Source organism: Papaver somniferum, chromosome 6 (genome assembly GCF_003573695.1).
Source record: "Papaver somniferum cultivar HN1 chromosome 6, ASM357369v1, whole genome shotgun sequence".
NCBI classification, from domain to species: domain Eukaryota; kingdom Viridiplantae; phylum Streptophyta; class Magnoliopsida; order Ranunculales; family Papaveraceae; genus Papaver; species Papaver somniferum.
The window spans coordinates 162,153,812-162,160,257 of record NC_039363.1 but is presented as its reverse complement, the minus strand read 5'-3'; positions in this window follow the sequence as shown (position 1 = coordinate 162,160,257).

Genomic DNA, 6,446 nt, shown 5'->3' with positions numbered 1-6,446 from the left:
CTTGATCTTGTTTCTGTTGTTGTCTTTGTTCCCTTAGATATAGTTGATGATATTCTTGTTGCTACTGGATCTGATTTTTTTTTCCGTAAATAACCATTATCTTCCACTTGAGCATATCTTCAATTAGAAGAATAAAAGAACAGCCACAAACCCAAATATATGGAAACCCAAAAACTAACTAAAAGATCTAAACCTAGAATCAGTTGTTTGAAAATAAACAGGTTCAATCCTAAGAACTGAACTAAAAAGCTGTAAAAGAGCAAGTAACAGAGATTAACCTAAGATTGAAGATGGTTGAGCTTCTCCTGCTCAAATCTGCTCCGGGGGAGCCGATCTGAGCAGGAGAAGGCTTTGGATGTTAGGGTTAGGAAAAGTTCAGAAAAAAAAGAGGAGAGGAAAGAGAGAGGAAAGACGATCCGCTTGTTAGTTGTTACTGTTTGCGTCTATTTATTATTATTATTATTATTATAAGCGTCTTACAGAGAGAGGGATATATTGTACAATTGTCTGAACTTGAACTGAAAGGGTCTAGTTAGTCTTGAAAGATTCAGTACTTTTAATTAATTTTTAACAACTCATGTCCTAGTGTATACCTCAAATGTGCGGGAGCAAAAAGGTTACAGAAATCTATTATAATTCGTATTTCAGTTTTCCTATTTGGATACTTAAAATTGGGTATTAATCCAGTAGGCTAACCAAAGATAAAAAATTAGGACTTCTATCGATAAGCATTTCCCAGCATTTGAGATAAAAGTAGAAAAGTTGGGATTTTACATTTAGGCCAAGGTCAGGTAGCATTGAGGTTTTAGCCCATTGTTAAAAAAAATTGCGTCTTGATTGAGGAGCTTTAAAATTATTGAATTTAGAAGCTAGACAAGTGACAAAGTGCAATGTGTGAGGAAGATAAGATCAGCAAATTACCCGAATCTCTTGTTACTGGATCCTCTGTTTCCTACAAACATTCTACAAGATGGTAGTTTTCACATGCCCATTTAATCGCCTAAAATTTTCATGGGACATGACCGAAAATACTATGTGGTTCAGTGAATCAACTTCACATACAAGTACTCATCCTTGCACACTTGCATCAAAGTATGGATCTGCCTTCACTCTTAAGGCAATACGCAACGGAAGTCTTTTCTTGTTTCTCTCTAACCCTTCATGCCCCCATAAGCATAAGAGGTTTGCCATGCATAAATGTACTCAAACAACTTCACAATATCAACAACATTAGGAACACAAATATATAACATAATAAACCCATTTTATTGCATTAAGGAAGATTACAAACAACAGTCCAACTCATGGACCAAAACAGGTCATTCACCCTCTTGGTGAATGCCTAAAACACTCTCTACATTAGTGGTTCTTCTATCAAACGAACGACACTCATATACAAGGGTTCTCTGGATATTTATAATGCCAAGAACCAGGGACAATCCGTATGCAACACAGTTGCACGCCTATGAACAACTATCTGTCCATAGGCAGTTCCCCTAACCGCCAGTCTTACTTTTTAACTGCTAACTTTAGTGATGGCTTGCAGAAATTGCGCCACACTTGTCTTGAACGGTTAGGACATGCCAAACTCGGTTACAAAGCTCCTTTATAACCGTCTCCAACTTGCTCTTTCACTTTGGCATGCGTGTGATGCACACACACTCGAAACTGATAGCTTGAACTCAAATCCGACAATCATTGTACTTCACAACTTGGTCCTGCCTGCCAACATTCATCAATGGTTGCGCTTTACTCAACTTGCACTTAGCTTATTTGGATGCCAACATCCAAATACCCTGCCAATTGAGTCTTGACTTGCTTAGTTCAACTTCATACTTCATATGCATCACTTGCATTCCTCTTGCCTGAGCAATTGATACCAATGGCGCGTTTGGCCCCGCCATTGTTGCATATGCATTGTCCAATCCTTGGCCAAAGCTTAGAACTATGCCATAGACTAACTCTTGGCCTATTCTTCACTTTTACATCAACCTTGAGTTTGGGCCAACTCAATTCCACGGATATGCATAAATGCCAACATCGCATGTTGCATATTGCATCTTTCCACCTTGGCTTTGTCTTGCCTTTCCTCAATGAAGCTTCATTGTGTCGGCCAATAAGCTTCATTACTTAGCCAAATGTCTTTACAGTGTAGCACCTACAGGGTTATGCCATTCTTAGCACTTGATAGTCTACGCAGTGTTGCGCCATTCTAGCTGCACACTGACGTGGCCTGCAACTCTGTAACGCGCAATCATTATGCGTCATTTGCAGCCATGTCATAGACCTCCCCCACCTAATCCGTTCAACGTCCTCGTTGAATGCAACATCAGTTCAGTCTCTACTGAACTTTCCTTGGCCTTGTACACATCTGAGCCACTTTCAGAAATCAGCAACTTTGTTTGGCCTTTAACCTTGCCAAAACTTTTCTGCCTAGTACTTTATGCCGCCACTTAGTTTGTTTGCCTTGCCATTAATCCTATGAATTCCAGCTTCATTGTCGCATCGTCAACTATGCTTCAATCTCTACTTCATTCATATCTCAACACCCAAATGATTTTGTGATCTATTGCATGCATTTTCAGAACTCCTCTGAAATTCGGCAGTACTCTTTTGGCTAACCCTAAACCAATGGTACTCATCCGATTGCATCCGCATCACAAATATTTTCTCCAATCCATTCCGTGCCTAAGTGTACACTTCAAACAACCAACATATCACACTGATATGCATAACTTAGCTTACTGCCTTCAACTCCAACTGACATTGCACTCTTGCAATTCAACAGGCCTTACTGTAGACTAAGTGTTCTTCAATCATTTTGCACCACTCTTGTGCAAACTCGACTGAAATGCATGACATTAGCCATGACTTAGGATACCCGGGGTTTACCATTGCCTCACTGGACAGGGTTCTTCTTCACGCGCCTTTGAAACCAATACTTTAAGCATCACTTGCTCTTTCAAACTGCTACGCTTTAACGTGGCGTAAAAACAACATCATGTTCTTCCTATCAATGAGTTACTCTTTACTCATATACTTGATGGACTTACATCTTCATTCTTGTTGCGTTACTCCATGCATTCGCTGCCAAATGCCTTCACACTTCCACATAACTCTCAGCAGCAAACTCGACTATGCCACCAACTCCTCTATTTGCTTCTTTTCACTTTCAGCGTCTTCTATTTCATATTTTGGCTTAATATGCTATGTAGCATCTTCCACGCGAACTAGCTTTTACTTTGAACGAAAGAGGAAAGATCTTTCACTTCAAATACCCTTATTCACTACTACCTTACATAGATAGACTTCATTCCAACACCAAGGTCCACTCGACCCAAACTGAAAGTATACTCAAACTTGAGCAAATAGTCGCGCCAACTGATTACAACTTGTAAGACCTAACAAGCCTTGCAATACTGACTTAAACTTCGCTTCTAAGCAACAAAGGAAGTGAGACATCACCTACTGTCCCCAATGTAGCAATTCACTTTGCCACATGCACTCTTCCAACTATCAACGTTCTTATGCCACTCCCATAACGAAGCACAATATAATTGACAATTAGTTGAATACTCCTTCAGACTGATGCTATCATTTTTATTTAGTTGTCATGAAGATTTCTTCAATAATGGACACATGCCATCTTTATGCATCACCACTACTTTGTCTTTCTTTCTCCATGCATCTTCAATTCGGCTTAAATTGCATTTCGAGGCCACCTCATGCATCCTGGCCATGCCCAAATCTCATTTGGCGCATGCTAATGTCGCACATCTTCCATGCTAATTAACGCCCAAATTCTTGACACAAACTTGTGCACCTTAGCACAACTGGAACGGACTTAACTTGGTGATTCTGAGCATCACCATAGAGCTCAGCAAAGTCATATCACTCAATGACTTCCGCGGATAAACACTTTGAACAGTTGCAAACAAGAACATAATCCTTGCAAATGAGGCACCACTACTTACGTTCCATGAATCAAGAATGCCGCATTCTTCTTCACACTTGGAACTCATTTTTACTGTCCATGCACAACTGGCAACTCTTGTCTTTCCCCTTCTCCAAAATCAACTTTAGTAGCAATAATTGTTGATTTGCAGTCGACAAGAACATCCGTTTGTGGTTATGATCAAATGCAGGTCTTTGGACACCCTTTTCCAAGCATATTGATCCCACTCATAAACCAGGTGCAAGCACACTCCTTGTGTGCATCTAACATCAACGAAGAACTCTTTGCAAACGCAAGACCGTGGTGTATCGGTTTTTCCCTAACTTACGCTTATTTCTTTGGCCTTTCCATAAGCTTTATGCTAGATAAGAATTGGCCATACAATTCTTTCTTCATGGCATCATATTTCCACAAACATGCTGGTTCGCAACCAGACTTTGCATTACCACCAAGGTACATGCATTCGAGAGAGATAACTATAATCTTCCATCAACTGGCTACGATGAAAACACCTTTAATCTATCACATAGATATGTTCTTCATCTACTTTGCCACTGAAAATGCCATCAACTTCTTTGTATTCAGGAATTTTCGCAAAATTCCCATTACAACACGTAATGTACTCGCTATTGATAACACCACAAAGATATGCTTTCCAAATCCGTAACCTTTGCACACTTGTGAGAAACATGGACTTTAACACCTGACTTACACCATATAAGTCAGCATACTCCTTAGTTATGTCATGTCATCACTTGAAAACCCGGTTTTCAATGATTCTCGCATGTTCGTCTAACACTTTGGGATGGAATTCAGGCACCTTCACCATGAACTTTCTTGGCCTGTTGCTACTTCAAGCTTCAACGTTCATTCCAATTGATCTTTCCACACAAGACCAACTTCTTCTAGCCTCCATACTAGTAATACCCAAACAATTCTTCATTGAATTTGACAAACAAATGACACCAACTTGAGTAAAAGAGAGAAAAATCAGCAATTGTGTCCCCTAAAACATCTCTGATACCAGCTGTCACATGCCCATTTAATCGCCTAAAATTTTCATGGGACATGACCGGCAATACTATGTGGTTCAGTGAATCAACTCCTCCATATTATCGGTTTGAAGCTAAACCAATCACAACCCACTGTTTATAACACCTCCAATATCCCACTGTTGCAGCATCCAACCAGCAGCTCAACTGCATTACCATGATCTTCCTCTCGAGTTCAACAGAGAATCCATCCATCTCGTCTCAGTTACGTTTGCCTGTCATCAGCTCAAGCAACACCATTACTAATCAACTTCACCCACAAGTACTCAGCCTTGCACACTTGCATCAAAGTATGCATCTGCCTTCACTCTTAAGGCAATACACAACGAAAGTCTTTTCTTCTTTGTCTCTAACTCTTCATGCCCCCATAAACATAAGAGTTTGCCATGCATAAATGTACTCAAACAACTTCACAAGATCAGCAACACGAGGAACACAAAGATATAACACAATAAACCCATTTTATTGCATTAAGGAAGATTACAAACAACAGTCCAACTCATGGACCAAAACAAGCCATTCACCCTCTTGGTGAATGCCTAAAACACTATCTATATTAGTGGTTCTTCTATCAAACGAACAACACTCATTCACAAGGGTTCTCTGGCTATTTATAATGCCAAGAACCAGGGCCAATCCATATGCAACACAGTTGCACGCCTATGAACAACCATCTGATCATAGGCAGTTCCCTAACCGCTAGTCTTACTTTTTAACTTCCAACTTTAGTGATGGCTTGCAGAAATTGCGCCACACTTGTCTTGAACGGTTAGGACATGCCAAACTCGGTTACAAAGCTCCTTTATAGTCGTCTCCAACTTGCGCTTTCACTTTGGCATGCATGTGATGCACACACACTCGAAACTGACAGCTTGAACTCAAATCCGACAATCATTGCACTTCGCAACTTGGTCCTGCCAACGTTCGGCAATGGTTGCGCTTTACTCAATTGCACTTAGCTTATTTGGATGCCAACATCCAAATACCCTGCCAATTGAGTCTTGACTCGCTTAGTTCAACTTCATACTTTATTTCCCATATGCATCACTTGTATTCCTATTGCCTGAGAAATTGATACCAATGGCGCATTTGGCCCCGCCATTGTTGCATATGCATTGTCCAAGCCTTGACCAAAGCTTAGAACTATGCCCTAGACCAACTCCTGGCCTATTCTTCACTTTTGCATCATCCTTGAGTTTAGGCAAACTCAATTCCACGGATACGTATTAATGCCAACATCGCATGTTGCATGTTGCATCTTGCCACCTTGGCTTTGTCTTTCCTTTCCTCAATGAAGCTTCATTATGTCGGCCAATAAGCTTCATTACTTAGCCAAATGTCTTTACAGTGTAGCACCACCTTTGCGCTTCACTGGCCCTGCTGGGTTATGCCATTCTTAGCACTTGATAGTCTACGCAGTGTTACGTCATTCTGGCTGC